Genomic DNA, 15,880 nt, shown 5'->3' on the forward strand with positions numbered 1-15,880 from the left:
TCATGGTTGCGTCGACACTTTGATTAATGTCTTTATTCAAAGTAAAGTATATTGTGGTGATAAATATCAGTGACCTTCTTGATATATTACTTGACATATTGATTAGTTATCTCGTCCTACGGTGTCTCACCACTGGGTCAAAAGATTCATTGGCCTAAAACGAGTCCTGATGTGTATAAAATTGACATAGAAGGACGCGTTAACAATACTATAAGCCATAATATGATATTTAGGGAAGAATTCTAACTCACAGGTAAGCAAAGAACAGGAGAGGAAAAAGAGAAGGATAAAATTGTCTCAAAACCCTCAAAAAACAATCTGTGTACTCGTATGTACACGTAGAATACAGTCAGGCCCTGCCAATAAGTGCCTGAGAGTGAGAACTCTGCTGGTATTTAATGTAATTACAAGTGAAACACTTCTGTGACTGCATGTGCAACACTTCTTGCTAGCGAGAAAGTGTCACTTATTGTTGTTGAAATGGCACTCATAATTACAATTAAATTCTGAAAATCTCACAAACAGCAATCTGGAACCTTGGCATCTATGAGAAAGGGAAAAACAAACACCATCTATAAAAAATAAAAAAATTCAAAAGTTTTGATAGCATGAGCATGTACAACTAAAAGACGTCAATGTAATCTACTCCGGAATATTATAAATAGACATTGAATATATGCTGAATCGGTACTTAGGCATTTGAAACATGTATGCAAGTTGGTGCATGCAGGATTGATGTGCGCTTCTATTACAGTAATTACGATCAGTTCCTAGGGGATGCTGGTTGTAATTTCTCCAGACTGCAAGAAGCGTAGTCCGCACTCGGGTCCGATTTAAGGAAGCAGAACACAAGTAGGGGCAATCCACTGCATGTGGAGCAGCCCATTGATACAGGGGTTGCTCGCCATAGACACATAACAGGCATAGACAAATAACCGGTGTCCCAAAGTGTTAGGGGAATGCAGGCTAGCGTGGAGAAAGTCATCTTTGACCACCCGCTGTTTCAAAAAAGCAGGTAATGGCCCCCAACAATGTTGCCTCAGTAAGCTAATTGCGGGCGATGCGCGTCGCCAATAAATACATTGTTTAAAAATAAAGGGATGTGTCCCAAAAGTATCAATGTCCAGCAAATCAAAAGTGCAGGCGCTTCTTTTACGGGAGATACAGTGACTTGCACACCAGCCGCCTCCGTTTCAGAAAGGAGTGGAACATCCTGCAGCAGAAGACTGACTCAAGTAAAAAGAATATTTTGCTGACGCTTCCCTTCCACTTTAATATGGTGTTGAACAATGCCCAGGTTGCTCAGCACCCACACCCTTAGTGCGAGTCATGACACGCACTGCGGGGTGGTGACAGTGCATTGCCGCTAAGGAACTGCTGTGTCTTAATGCTGGCAGCGCCAACGAGTACGCCCCTCACAGAAAGAGCAGAACCCAGCACTCTCTCCTGGGGGGCGCAGGTTGTCAGCCCACGTAAAGTAGCAAATCAATTACAAAAGAAAAAAAGACGTTCCAAGACCAAAGTAGATGAACGCAGTACTCGGGCCTCGTGACACTGATAAGAGCAAACACACATGAAACAAGCGTTGGTAAATGCAGGAAATAGTGCTGCAGCCAATAGAAACAGAGGAAAAGGGAGTGGCAAGCACAAGAACCAATGAAAGCAAGGATGGAAAGGATGGAAAGGGGGGGCGGGATGTTAGCCCCTTTTAAAATTTATATTAAATACAATAGATTTCACAAGCACAGTCAGGCGCTGTGCAGGAGAAACCTAAAAATAATTGTTAACAATAAATACATGGACTTCACTGCACCAAAATGCCAGTGGTGGAGGAAGTGACATCACAAGCCCTTTGATCTCCACTTTCACTCACACACACGTGTTTACACATGCACACAAATTCACACTTACACACACAAACACACACTGGCCCGCAAGCACGCACACAACATACATTTGAAAGCATTTTCACTTACCTCAGATGCCATGGAAGGGCATAGTCACTTTTTTTTACACTAATAGTGAATAAAATGTTGTTATACACTAGTAGTGTAATAAAAAATTGACAGAAAACAAAGAGAGCGGAGCCCCAACTGACGTCAATAAGGAGGAGCATCCCATGTGTTCCTGGCACTAAATTTACCACTACTGAAGCCGGGGGTCGCAATGGGCAGGCCAGGGGTCGCAGCCCTGGCGACCTTTAAATGACGTCCATGGTTAAATCACCAGCTGCGCTGTGGACCAGACCCAAGTTGAGGAAGTAACTCGTGTCTTGCCCTGATTGTATAATTAGGGGCGGGCGGGGCATTATAGCAACACTGCTCAGCAGCAACAAACAGCCTTAGACCAGGGCAATCACGGGTGCCGTGTGGAGGGAACATCCAGGAGTGAATCTCTAGTGAGGTAAGTCACGCTGTGCACGCATGAGCATGAACCTTACACAGCTGCACACACAGAGCGCACAGTAGAGCACAACTAAACATAGCGCCGGCGACTCCGGTAGCGCTTTGAACGTTTTAAGTGATCTCTTTACTAAAGAAGGGGCTTGTGATCTCGGGGTAGTTCCGCTCGAACAAGTTTCATTGTAAAGTGTTTTCTGATATCAGATAAAAATGCATTAACGAATGGGACGGCTTCCTTCTTATAAATAAGCATTAGCAAAGTCAATCGGTCTGGGATTGTTAGTGAATCTTTTCTGTTGGGGAGTTGCAAAGCACTCGCCATTTTAAAAAAAAAACATTACCTAGAAGCAAACATCTTTATTTTGTTTTCAAAAAGCACGCATTGCCAAATTCGTCCGTGTCATTTAAAGGAACTGCTTTGTGTGTGAATGCGCTCCTTTTGAAAGAGACGAATGCTGGCACTCTGTGAACTTAGCCAAATGTTGAGCCCCTGCTCTAGTGCAGAGGTCTTCAAACTTTTTGATGCTGGGACCCCCTCTCAAAATGTTTTAAGGTGTAAGGACCCCCTCTGGCAAATATTTCTAGAACCTCATTGACAATCATAAACGTTCCAATTTCCACAGCAAATCATTTGAACCAAAGTTCAGTACTGTGGGAGCGCGGTCAAAGATGTGGCTGAAAACTAAGGTCTGAATATATGAGGAATTGGTGTAGGGCAGCGGTGCAAGTCTTCTTGCTACACTGCCCTACAGCAATATAAAAGGGCAGGAATAGACTGTATTTATGAAATAAAGTGCCTTCCTGTCCTTTCCCCCTGTGCTGGTGCACAATTTGCTGCCTAGCGTCAATGAAGCAGGATTGTTTTTGTGCAGAAAGGGGTACCTTCCTGCACAAAAACAATCCCGAGAAGCATTTTCCTCTTTCTATATGTGAGGCAGATAGCAACACACATGGAAAGAAGAAAAAACAAGGAGAAATTAAAAAATTTTCCTCATTACGCCTACTCTGGGGAGGCGTACGATTTTGGCATTGCTCCAGTTTAGGTGATTTAGTAAATTTAGGGCAGCGTCAAAATCCATGGGTGTTGCGTGGGAACACCCACCACAATGCCCATGGAATGCCTCCTTGACGCAAAGTAAGGCAACACAGTGGCTTGCGTGCTTTACCTTACTCCATATCTATGAGGCCATGCAAGGTGGCTGTGCGTCGCCTTATAGGTATGAATGAGAGGCTTATGCTGCTGGAGCGTCAAATTAGTGATGCTCTGGCGGTTCAAGCCTCTCATTAATAACCCCAAAATATTCTGTACGTTTTTTTTAAAAGTCTTTCACCATCAGTTACTACATATAAAATAACAGCAGCATAAATGAAAAAAAAATACAAGAAAGTTTATTCTCATTGGGCAATGCACTGTAGTGCATTCTGAAACCTCTATTAGTTAGTGCACTGAAGAGGTCTGTGTGTAAAGGAAAAGCAAAATAATTACATCTTGGTTGGTGCAGTGGAGAATAGTGACTTGTGCATTTTCAGTGCCACGAGATCACAGCCTGTGACAGAAAGCACGTGAATATGTGGGGCATTCTTTTATTCTTGCATTACACACAGTGTAAGATAGGCACTACAAAAAGGTGTAACATAAAAGGATGCTTTCACAATGTAGATTTAAGTAATATCAGAGCATATGTAATGCCATATTTAATAGCTGTCCCTTCAACACCTCCAGGTGAAGTAAGCGCTTTGTAAATAACATTACAATTAAAATACATGTTTGTCATAATAACGCTTTGAGTGACTGGATCATTTGAAGCCAAGAACCAGCTCGAAAGCATCCTTTACAGTTGCAGAGCAACTCGTAGCTACGTTTGCATTTCATTCAGGAAGCAGGCATCCTGGCATGAAAGCGTTTTTAGCTGTCTGTGGCTTTCTTTCCCAGCACAGGAAACTCAGTAAATCAAAGTTCAGCTGAGGCATTTTGATGTTGGGAGAAGTGAGGCTGGGGGAATGCTCGACCCCCTGCCCATGTCTCCACGGCCCCACTGGGGGTCGCGACCCCCAGATTGAAGATCTAGTGGGAGGAAGAAACCGAAATGACCTAACAGAGAACTGAATGAACCCCCCAAAATAGGCACTGAAAATCAAAGGTTATAGTGAAGCTGTACATAACAGGGCACACGTGGGGGTCCACAGTGTGCACCCACTATTTTCACAGGATGGACGCCGTCCACCCTGCTAAGAAGGTGGGTCTCAATGCATAACATGCTGAACTCGTCCTGGTGTAATTTCCAACACTTGGACACATTCAGCAGTGCCTGCTCGCTGTCTGCCTTCATTCTGAGCAGCAACACGCAGGCGGGAGGGGCCTTTGTTATTTCAGACTCCACCTGGGCCATAGCCAAGGCTGAACTCAAGGGGCCATCGTGACTCCTTTTGTTCGAGTATCCAGGCTGGGAGCTGCCTGTAGCCTCACACCTAGATGTACAGGAAGTGGAAGCAGTGCTTAATTTATGCTTGTTGTTTCCGGTGCTCAGCACCGGCACTTGTTTTTGAGGGTTGGAGCTTATTCTTCTGCCTCAAGCATTTGCTGCGAGCAAAAGCCTCATATGGGAAAGACGGAGGAAGAGAAAAAGGAAAAAGCGTCACAAAGGGAGAAAGCAGAAAGCTGCAAGAGTGAGCTGAAGGGGCAGGGAGTGCTTTATATGGATTGAAGAGGCCCGAGATGGCTTCAGGATTAAGCTGCCTTAGTATTCCATGTTCTCACATTTGATTGCAGCAGCCGCGTGTGTAAGAGGAGGGCTTTGGGCACCGGCACGTTTTTATTTACAAATTAAGCACTGAGTGGAAGGGAAACAAAAGCACACAGCTTGTTAGCACTTCACAGGTACTTAAGAGAGGCGCAATTGTGACTTTGTTCAGATCCCGTGTATAATAGATATGCACAGGGCCGGCTCCTCCGTTTGGATGGAGGAGCGTCGCTCCCCTGCCAGCAGCAGCAGCAGCCAAATTTCTACAATACAACCATAATAAACAGAGTTTATTATGGTTGTAGTGTAGAAGGGGCGGGGCCACAGTCCATGATGAGCACAGTGGGGAGTGCTGAGCACTCCCCCTCAGTACACATGTATGTCTGGCCGGCCGTTTCAGGCCGGCAAAACATACATGCGCACTAAGCTCTGTCCAACCCGGCAATGCACTGCCAGGTTGTAGAGAGCAGGCAGACTCTCCCAGTCTGCCTAGGAGCGCCCTCGCAGGGCTCTCCGACCAATCCGAACGCTGGTGTCATTCTGCCAGCAGCATGACAGCAGCGTTCAGATTGCCCGCAGGGCAGGCTGGGAGCCTGTGCCTGTGGCAGAGGAAAAGAGAGCTGCGCAATGGTGGTTGTGGAGGCGCATTCAGGTAAGAGGTAAGCTTTTTTTTTTTTAATATTTTTTTTTACTACTCCCCCGTGCACCGCCCTGCCCCCGCCACACGCTGTGAGCCGCTACTGAATATGCATGTACTGTAAGAATGTCAGATGTGTTACTCTGTCCCAGTACAAACGTAACCACCGCAGCATCATTTTCTGTGACGCTCCGGTGGCGCTGTGCCGTTCTCCATATTTACAAGGAGGCGTAAAGCCACTTTTTGTGACCTAACGCCGCCTTGTAAATATGGGCCCCTCTGAGGCAGTCTTCTGCGGCAGAGTGTGGTGCAATGTGTGTCGCTGTGGGCATTCCACCACAACACCCATTGCTTTTGGCGTTGCCCCAGATTTACGAGAAATCGTAAACCTGAGGCAGAGCCAAAAACTAACACCGTTAGCTTGGCGAAACGAAGAGAAATACTATTATTTCTCCTGGTCGTTTGTTGTTTCTATGTGTGCTGTGAAGCAAATCGCCATTCAAGATTGTTTTTGTGCAGAAAGGTGTCCCTTCCTGCACAAAAACAATCTCCCCCGCAACGCAGCCTTCCTTGCACCATGGCGCAAGGGTGGCTGCGTTGGTGCTAGGCAGCTAATTCAGCACTGGCGCCGGGGGAAACACAGGAATGTGCCCTATTCTTAATGTACAGCACATCCCTGCATTTTGAATGTTGGAGCGTGGCGCTGCCAATTTAAATACTAGTAACTTTTAACTCTTTTATAACACTATTCATCCCAATGCAGGGAGTCGGAGTGCTTTACATAACATGTACACATTACATTGATAATAAATCATACACATTTGTAAGTCAATGTACAGGATATGTTACATAAGACAGCGAGGGTTACAAGGTGTAGGAGTCAAATATCATCTTTTATAGCTCACTGTGCTATATTAGAAGGATTACAATGCAACAGCAACTAACAGAAGGATATCTGTGTTAAAAACAGTAACCTACTTACCTATCTACATAAATACAAATCTGTTATCTGCATGTGTCATGATATGCTTTGCAGAAGACCCTGCCACACATCTACGGTCCGGCAGTGAGCAGAAGTCTCGATGGTAGAGTAGATGCACACAGGGAAATGCCACCTTCAGGTCACAGCGTTGCACAGGGCGACAGCCCTCTTCTCGACAGAGCAATTCTCCAAGGCGACAGGCCTCAAATCATCACTGTGGCCCTACCAGGCATACTGAAGTCATGGGCAGCACACAGGTTTCTGCAATCATTTTGAGCAATGCAGCTACTAAATGCACATCTCTTTATTTTTCCTGTTTCACATCAAAGGTTAATGTTTTGTCTCAAATTCTTGGTACATGAGTTAAGAGTGTGGCTGGCTGCATGAAAGCCAAGTGTCTAGTGCATCCTATATGTGGCCTATATTCTTATTATATATGGTTCAACAGTATAGCCTATTAAATCAAACACAAGAGAGCGATTTGCTTAGGATCACACAATTTGATCAGACTGGAAAGCCAGGATCGATCACAGGTTTCTACTTTCACATTGTTCATTTCATCCAATAGGTAGACATCACTTTATTTTCCTTTTTTTACTTCAAAGGTTAATGCTTTGTCTTTAATTCTTGGCACGTGAGGTTAGGGCGTGGGTGGCAGGTAGATCCCACAACTACATTTTTCACTTCAAATAAGGCGTGCCTTGCATAATCCTGCTTACTCCTCCAGAAGTATCTAAATCCATCACACCACAACAGAAAATGAGTTCCAAAGATTTTAAAATATATGCCTTATTTACCAGTTCCAATCAAAAAAATTTGAAGAGCTCTTTATCTTATAAGAAGAAAAGTTGCCTTTTGGTAGCTCTGGAAATTCGAGAGCGCTGGATATGGCTGTGTTAAATTTTGCCACGTTGCTACCCTGCCGGGTGTGGGTGGTATTGTTTTATGTTTTTTTGCCCTTCTTACACATACCTACTGCAGCAATACTGCAAAGTTTGCAATGCACTGTATAATAAAACAATCACACGGCAGCTTTGTTATTTTGCACTTAGGTCTGGGAAACTGATGTATTTCAGAGTTATGCTATGTATGAAATGATAGATCATGTGTGCTCACTTAGGGCCGGCCCCTGCAGGATACTTTACAGTGGATAGTCGAGCCCACATGTCAGTGTTACTGTAAAGAAGTATGTCAACTAGTCTGCCTTCGGTGCACCATTTTTTGCAGTGTAACATGTCTAGGATATGCCAAGTTCTTATCGACGATGGTAGTCTAGTGTCAATTCTGATTACTGGCCATAGTTTGTGGTTTCTCTCACTGTTCCATCAGCTCCCCACTTGGGTTGTTTATCTACACAAACCGGCAATATTTCCTTGTGAAGACCAACACTTTTTTGAAAGTACTAGTTGGGACCAGAATTGCCTTTTTCTTATCAGTTACCTTTTGTCACATTTCCTTCTCATCTTTGGATACTGGGTGGCTTACACTTATTTTGATGAGGAGCTGATACCTCTTACTGTGACATTTATGGTCCAATCTTTGTGTGGGTACTCAGGTTGTAGTGGTTCTAGGGTGGACTGTCAGGTTCCACTGGTAAATGTGGGGGTGGTTTAGATATAGTTATGCCAACAATAAGAACATGAGAGATGTCTGCATCTAAATGTGTAGGTGTCATTTGCGGGTGGGGCAGTGTGTTTTATAAAATCATAAATTCAGAGCCCCGGCTGTTTTCTTAGGGTTCTATTGCTGAATGCCAACTTTGCCATAATCTTTTTCGTTCATTACTCTACACTTGCTTATTTTTGATGGTTCTTTTTTTCATCCTGTTTTCTACCTTCAGCATTGTTTTCCTATCTGTCATTCTCTTTCTATATTCCTTTGGCCGTGGTCTGTGAAAAAATGAGCCCCAGCCTCCTAAAATGAGTTTAGGTGCCCATCACAGACACATTAAGTGGTAGGTAGTACTGAATAAGCAGACCACATAGAAGAGCGGTTCCACCTCTGGAGACCTCAGGCAAAATCACATCTACATGGGGGGCAGAGCTAGCCAGCGGCACGATGGCCGGCACTCCGTGAGGCTCTGCTCCGGCGGGGGCCCAGTTTGCTAAATTCTCCGGTCAGGACAGAGCTGGCCGAGCGATGAGAAGGTGGGGGGACGCCTGATGTTGACGGCTTCCCCCTGTTGCAGCGGCGGCAGTTGCGGTGCGGAGGGTCGGGCCGACCTCTTAAGTTCGCGGCATACTCCCAGCCGCCGCGCTGAGTAGGACTGGCCTGCGCTTTCCCCCGGGGACCTGGAGGGCCTCGGGGGCATCGATCATTGGGGTGTTTTGGGGGGCCATATCGGTGGTGGTGTCGTGCTGCAGGCCCCCCCCTTTTCTCCTCCACGATTGAAGGCCTTCGCGGCCTTGCCTTGAAGGCCTAGACCGCGTGGCCTGGAGGTAGGACGGCTGTGCGGATGGCGCCGGGCGTTGGGTGGCCTGAGCCGCTGACGCTGGATAAATCTGATTAGCTGGAGCCGGGTGGACTTTGTGAAGGTGGATTGAATATCTGGCCTCCCCTCCTGGACTTCCAGGGGGGTCAGCTGAGTGTGGTTGTCAACGACCCACTGGTTGAGTGATGGGGAAGGTGGAGCAGAGACAGGCTAAGCTCTCCTTTGAGGGGGGCCGATGGAAGGGGGGTGCTCCCGCATCCCAGTCGGAGGGGCCTGCGACGGATTAAGAAAATTCAGATAGTTCGGTAAAGGCTATGTTTCTGGACCTCAAAACCAGCCTGGCTGGAATAGATGGGAAGCTAGACCACGTGACAGAGCAACTTGATCGTATCAAGACTCGGGTGGACGAGCATGATGCCCGCCTTGACCAGTTGGAAGTGCGTACCTATGGTCTGGAAGACACGCAGCGAGGTGAGAGTGAACAATTGCTGCGCATGGAGGTTGGAGGTTATCCGGGCAAAGAACGAAGATTTGGAGGCCCGATCACGTCGGAACAACCTCAGGTTGATGGGGCTCCCGGAGACCACGGACATGGGCAGAATGGAGGATTTTGTGGAGGAGATGCTATCTGATCTGTTCCCCGACCAGCTGTCCCACCTGCTGGTAGTGGAGAGGGCACATAGATCGCTGGGGCCGCGGCCCCCGCCTGGAGCTCCCCCGCGTCCTATCATTATTCGGTTCCTGAACTATCGAGACCGTGACACGATTCTCCATCTGGCCAGGGAGCGCCGCCCGGTGATATATAAAAACACTGAATTTAACTTTTTTCCAGACTACACCCCTGGCGTGCAGGCGGCGCGCAGGGCGTTCTTACCGGTGAAGCGCCCGCTGGCCCAAACTGCTGCTAGGTTCTCGCTCATATACCAGGCGAAACTAAAGGTGCAACATGGTGGGTCTCTACAATTCTTTACGGACCCGAAGCTGGCGGCGAGGTATGCCAAGTCTCTTCCTCGGAAGCCTGAAGCAATGCCAGAGGCTGGGAGTGCCGCGGAGCGAGAGTCGCTGAGTGATAATGACTGATCGTCACTGATTATTTTTGTCTTTCAGCAGAGAAGACGTTGCTGCAACTAGTTGTGAGATGCACTTCTTTTTGTGCCGCTTGTCCTGAAGACACTCCTTTTGTGCTGGGCCCCCGCCTGCCCTCCCTGCCTGGTACTAGGTGGGTTGGGCGGTTAGTTTCCGCCCTCTGGATGATCATTATTTGCATATTTGGCTAATTGTGGTTTTTGGGGGGAGGGATATGTCTTTGACCCATTTGGGGGGTCTGTGTGGGTGGGGGGGAGTGGGCCTTTGGGGTTGTTGTATTGTGTGCTTTTTTGTTTCTCATTTTGTGTTTTGTGGTTTTGGGAGATGGGCCGGGATGTAGGAGTGATGAAATTGCGTTGTATGTTCACTGAGGAGGACAGATGACACAGATGAGAGAGTCTCTGATTCGCTACTTAACATGGAATGTGCGTGGCTTGAATGATAGACGAAAGGTGCGCCTTATGTCGGCATACGTCAAGAGGCAGAATATAGATATATGCATGCTGCAGGAGACACAACTAGTGGAGAGTACCTTACATTATTTAAAGGCGGGATGGATTGGGGAATGCCATGGGTCTGTGTATTCGAGTTATGCTAGAGGTGTGACGATTTTGGTGTGCAAGGGGTTGCAGTGGTGCACTCATAGGGTGATTGTTGACCCATCGGGCGGTATGTTCTGCTTAGCGGAGTGCTGATGGATAGGCCGTGTTGCCTCGCGTCGGTATACAGGCCTAATTCGGATGATCCCGAGTTCTTTAGCGAGGAGGAACTGTGCTTTGGGGAGGAGACTTCAATGTGATCTTTGATCCCATTTTGGACAGAGAAAGTTCGACCCGGACACAGCGTACTTCTGCTGCTCGCGTTTTATCTGCGATTATGGACGATGCGTCGTTGGTAGACTTGTGGCGGATGAAACACCGGGCGGTACGGGAAGGCACTTGTGTTAATTATGTACACAATAGCTGGTCACGTCTTGACTGTTGGATAGGCTCTCGCGATGTGGCTTAATGGACCCGCTCGGTCGATCACATGGCGCGCACGCTGTCTGACCACGCCCTGGTGCGCGTAGAGCTGGAAATACCCGGCGGACCTGCTCAGGCCTATATGTGGAGTTTGCCGCCTGGGGCACTTAGAGACGAGTTGTTCCGTGAAGAACTGCGTCGCAATATCAATCTTTACTTTGAACAAAATGTGGGCACGGTGAGGTCGGCTGGTACGCTTTGGGAAGCCTTTAAGGTGGTTGTACGCGGGATATGCATTTCAAAGCAGCACGGTGTGCTGCCGGCGTTGCTTCGTGAGCTGGCTGAGTTAGAGGGCCGGATTGCGGATCTGGAGGCTCGACTGATGTTGGACTGGTCCGGAGCCACATTAGCGGCCTTGAGGGCTGCGGTCTCCGCGTATGAAGAGGCTTCTTTGAGAGAAGTACATTTTTTTGGGAAATTTGCACGGCCAGACGATATGGAGAGGGTGATAGAGCCGGTCGCACTTTGGCAAATCTATTCCGCAGGCCGTGGGCTAGTGGCTATGTGACTGAAATGGATGATTCGAGTGGGGAGCGAGTGGCGGGTATGTCTGAGGTTCTGAGGGTCTTTACTACCTTTTTCCAGGATCTTTATTCTGCTCCCTCAGCGGTGCCTGTGGAGGTGATTCAGGGATATTTCTCTGACACTAGCCTCCTCTGGTTTGACAGGGTACACAGGGAGTACTTTGATGCTCCTTTTACTATAGAAGAGGTGAAGGCTGCTATTCGGAGCCTCCCTGGAGACAAGGCCCCTGGGTTGGATGGATTGACTTCGGCATTTTATAAAGAGTTTGCAGACATTTTGGCGCCCTATCTGCTGGAGGTTTATGACAAGGCATTGCGGAATGGAGTGCTCCCGGCCTCTTTGCGCGAGGCGCTTATTGTCACGATTCTCAAGCCTGGGAAGGATGCAGCTAGCTGTGATTCATACTGGCCCCTGTCAATGATTAACATTGATAATAAGATATTAGCCAAAATGATTGCGGCGCGACTGTGGCCTCTTATGACGAAACTGGTACTGCAGGATCAGTCTGGGTTTATACCGGGGCGGTCCACGGCACAAAACTTACGTACATTCTTTTCTGTTGCTGGCTCAGTTCCCGTCGATGATGGAGTTGTGGCGGTGTTTTTGGACGCTACTAAAGCGTTCGACTCATTGCTGTGGCAATATCTGTTTGCGCTCCTGGAGAGAGTGGGGATGAGTAGTCGTTTTGTGAACTGGATACGTTTGCTATATTCGCAGCCTGTGCCTCGCTTGAGGGTGGGCGGATGCGTGTCAGAGCCCTTCAAAGTGGCGCGTGGAACTAGGTAGGGTTGCCCCCTGTCACCATTGCTTTTTGCGATTGCGATGGAGCCGCTGGCAGCCTTTATGAGACAGCACCACAGTGAGCGGGGGCTGCCATTCCGCCAGAGAGCGATTCTGATCTCCATGTACGCTGAAGACGTGGAACTGTATGTACGGGATCCTATGCGAAACCTGGCTGTGTTGCTGGACGAAATCGTCAGGTTCGGAGACATATCTGGAGTGGCGATAAATTGGTCTAAGTCGGTTGTGCTGCCTCTGTCTGGAACGGCAGAGTGTCGGTCCCGCTACCCTATTGTGTGGGCGGACGGTCCTGTTAAATATCTGGGCATCTGGTTGAGCTGTGATGTTGACACGCTCTGGCTTGCCAACTATGGTAGGGCCATGGCCTGGCTGGACGACAAAGTCACGGTCAGAGTCCTTTTTTCCCTTTTTTCTACCACAACTGTTTGGTCCTGCCTTTGGACTCGATGATCCGTTCGGTCCTTCTGGCAGGGGCATACTACTATATGGACATTCGGCAATGTTTTTTGGTCTCCCTCTGCCTGATTCATAAGAGTTACTGAGACGTGGAGAGCTTGGAGAGACAAAGCTAGATTAAAGTAGCTGACTGATCTATTACTGTAAACACCAAGGTGGCATTTCATTTTATGTTGTGTGTTGTTTACATAAAACTATAAATAAATAAATGTAAAAAAATCAAAAGAAAATCACATCTACATGGAAATGTGCTGCATATGGAAGTTTATGCCTGGTGAAGTAGGTTGGCGGTGCAGTTAGTTTGTTCAATCCTTGGATGAAGGAAGCTGTATGCTTCCGCCCCATCTCTCTTCTGCCTTTCCCAGCCAAAGTAATAGAGAAGACCGTCAACAAACAGCTGACCACCTTCCTGGAAGACAACAACCTGCTCGACCCCTCACAAACCGGATTCCGAACCAACCACAGCACTGAAACCGCCCTCATCTCAGTCACTGACGACATCAGAACCCTGATGGACAACGGTGAAACAGTCGCCCTCATCCTGCTCGACCTCTCGGCTGCCTTTGACATCGTCTATCACCGCACCCTAATCACCCGCCTCCGCTCCACCGGAATCCAAGGCCAGGCCCTGGACTGGATCGCCTCCTTCCTCTCAAACCGTTCCCAAAGAGTTTACCTCCCTCCGTTTCGCTCAGAACCCACCGAGATCATCTGCGGCGTACCCCAAGGCTCATCACTCAGCCCGACACTCTTCAATGTCTACATGAGCCCCCTCGCCAACATCGTACGCAAGCATGACATCATCATCACCTCCTACGCCGACGACACCCAACTTATACTCTCCCTCACCAAGGACCCCGCCAGCGCCAAGACCAACCTACAAGAGGGTATGAAGGACGTCGCAGATTGGATGAGGCTCAGCCGCCTAAAGCTGAACTCTGAAAAAACGGAAGTCCTCATCCTCGGCAACACCCCGTCCGCCTGGGACGACTCCTGGTGGCCCACGGCCCTCGGCACCGCACCGATCCCCACAGACCACGCCCGCAACCTCGGCTTCATCTTGGACCCTCTTCTCACCATGACCAAGCAAGTCAACGCCGTGTCCTCCGCCTGCTTCCTCACCCTCCGCATGCTCCGCAAGATCTTCCGCTGGATCCCCGCCGACACCAGAAAAACCGTGACCCACGCCCTCGTCACGAGCCGCCTGGACTACGGCAACACCCTCTACGCCGGGACCACAGCCAAACTCAAAATCGCCTGCAACGCATTCAAAACGCCTCGGCCCGCCTCATCCTCGACATACCCCGCAGCAGCCACATCTCCGCACACCTGAGACACCTGCATTGGCTCCCAGTCAGCAAAAGGATCACCTTCCGACTTCTCACCCACGCACACAAAGCCCTCCACGACAAGGGACCGGAATACCTCAACAGACGCCTCAGCTTCTACGTCCCCACCCGCCTCCTCCGCTCCTCTGGCCTCGCACTCGCTGCTGTCCCTCGCATCCGCCGCTCCACGGCGGGTGGGAGATCTTTCTCCTTCCTGGCGGCCAAGACCTGGAACTCCCTCCCCACCAGCCTCAGGACCACCCAGGACCACTCCGCTTTCCGGAGACTCCTAAAGACCTGGCTGTTCGAGCAGCGATAACCCCCCCTTTTTTTCCCCTAGCGCCTTGAGACCCGCACGGGTGAGTAGCGCGCTTTATAAATGTTAATGATTTGATTTGATTTGATTTGTATGCTGACAAAAGCCAACATTGTTTTATGTGTATCTTACTAAAGCGTGAGTCTGCTGCCTAAATCAGGAGTGTTAATGTATGTATCTTTGTAATGCCCTCTAAATGTACTCATGATAGACCCGCTAAACATGTGTAAGGTCTTGAAATCATACGATCTTAAGATCTGATGCCATTTCTTGTAATGTCACATCCTGTAAAGTCATGGCTTGTGATGCCACTTCCTATGATGTCACTTCCTGTGATGCCATATGTGATATCATGCGCTATGATGTCAGGGGCCATGATGTCACCTGCATACTGCCTAACCTGGTTAGTCCCTCCACTTCTTTTTTTTTTTTAAGGACTTCTGCCCTGGTACATAAGTAAGGTAGTAAGATTTTAACTTATGTTGAAAAACCTTAAAAATTCACTACCTCTGACAAGGCGTCAAAGTGCTTTTCCGCAAGTAGCACGCTACTCGAAACCAAAAGGATTAGTGGTGGATTAGTATAAGGAAATATGATTACAGTATTAGTATTATAATGAGTTAATTTGAGCAGAGGATATGTGAGTTTGTTAGTTGGATTGAATAGAGTAATGGAGGGATAGAGAAGGGAAGAATCTAGAAGTGTTAATTGGCAGTTTATAGTAATAGGGTAAGGCTTGTGATGAGTAAAGGAGAGAGGGAGGAGGGAAGACTCTGTCATAGGGGGTTGGGAATATAATAATGGATATAATTTGAGATTTAAAGTTGTATTGTATAAACACAGACTTTCAAGATGTGCAATATTTGAAGTTAATTTAATTGTGTACTCTTCTATCATTATGTGATCTTTCCTCAATATTTCAATAGCTAAACGCTTGCAGATAGTAAAGTTAACATTTCCTCACTGTGATAGATAAAATGAAAACAGAGAAGTATCTAATCTAAGAAGTTATTTAGGAACTATGCAATGACCTATGAACATGTTAAGCATAGAATAATATACACATATGTATGTATATACATACATTATATACATACTTATATATACATACATACACATACACACACACATACACACATTTAACCATGAATAA

At 47.6% G+C, this 15,880-nt stretch overlaps 1 protein-coding gene and 1 long non-coding RNA gene across 5 annotated transcripts in view; one reads left to right on the top strand and one right to left on the bottom strand.

Moving 5' to 3' along the window:
- Nucleotides 1–15,880, bottom strand: part of LOC138299149 (uncharacterized) — a 166,999-nt gene that overhangs the window by 66,499 nt on the left and 84,620 nt on the right. The gene's annotated exons all lie outside the window — the stretch shown is intronic.
- The window catches only part of LOC138299148 (N-acetyllactosaminide alpha-1,3-galactosyltransferase-like), a 58,224-nt gene continuing 44,638 nt past the window's right edge, over nt 2,295–15,880 (top strand). For 2 of the 4 annotated variants that reach the window (XM_069237211.1, XM_069237213.1), the window contains exon 1: nt 2,311–2,403. The gene's annotated coding sequence lies outside the window, so the exon portion shown is untranslated. Of the gene's footprint in view, nt 2,404–15,880 lie in introns of all 4 variants that reach the window. The other 2 variants (XM_069237212.1, XM_069237210.1) reach the window with 2 other exon arrangements.

Source organism: Pleurodeles waltl, chromosome 6 (assembly GCF_031143425.1).
Source record: "Pleurodeles waltl isolate 20211129_DDA chromosome 6, aPleWal1.hap1.20221129, whole genome shotgun sequence".
Taxonomy (NCBI): Eukaryota; Metazoa; Chordata; class Amphibia; order Caudata; family Salamandridae; genus Pleurodeles; species Pleurodeles waltl.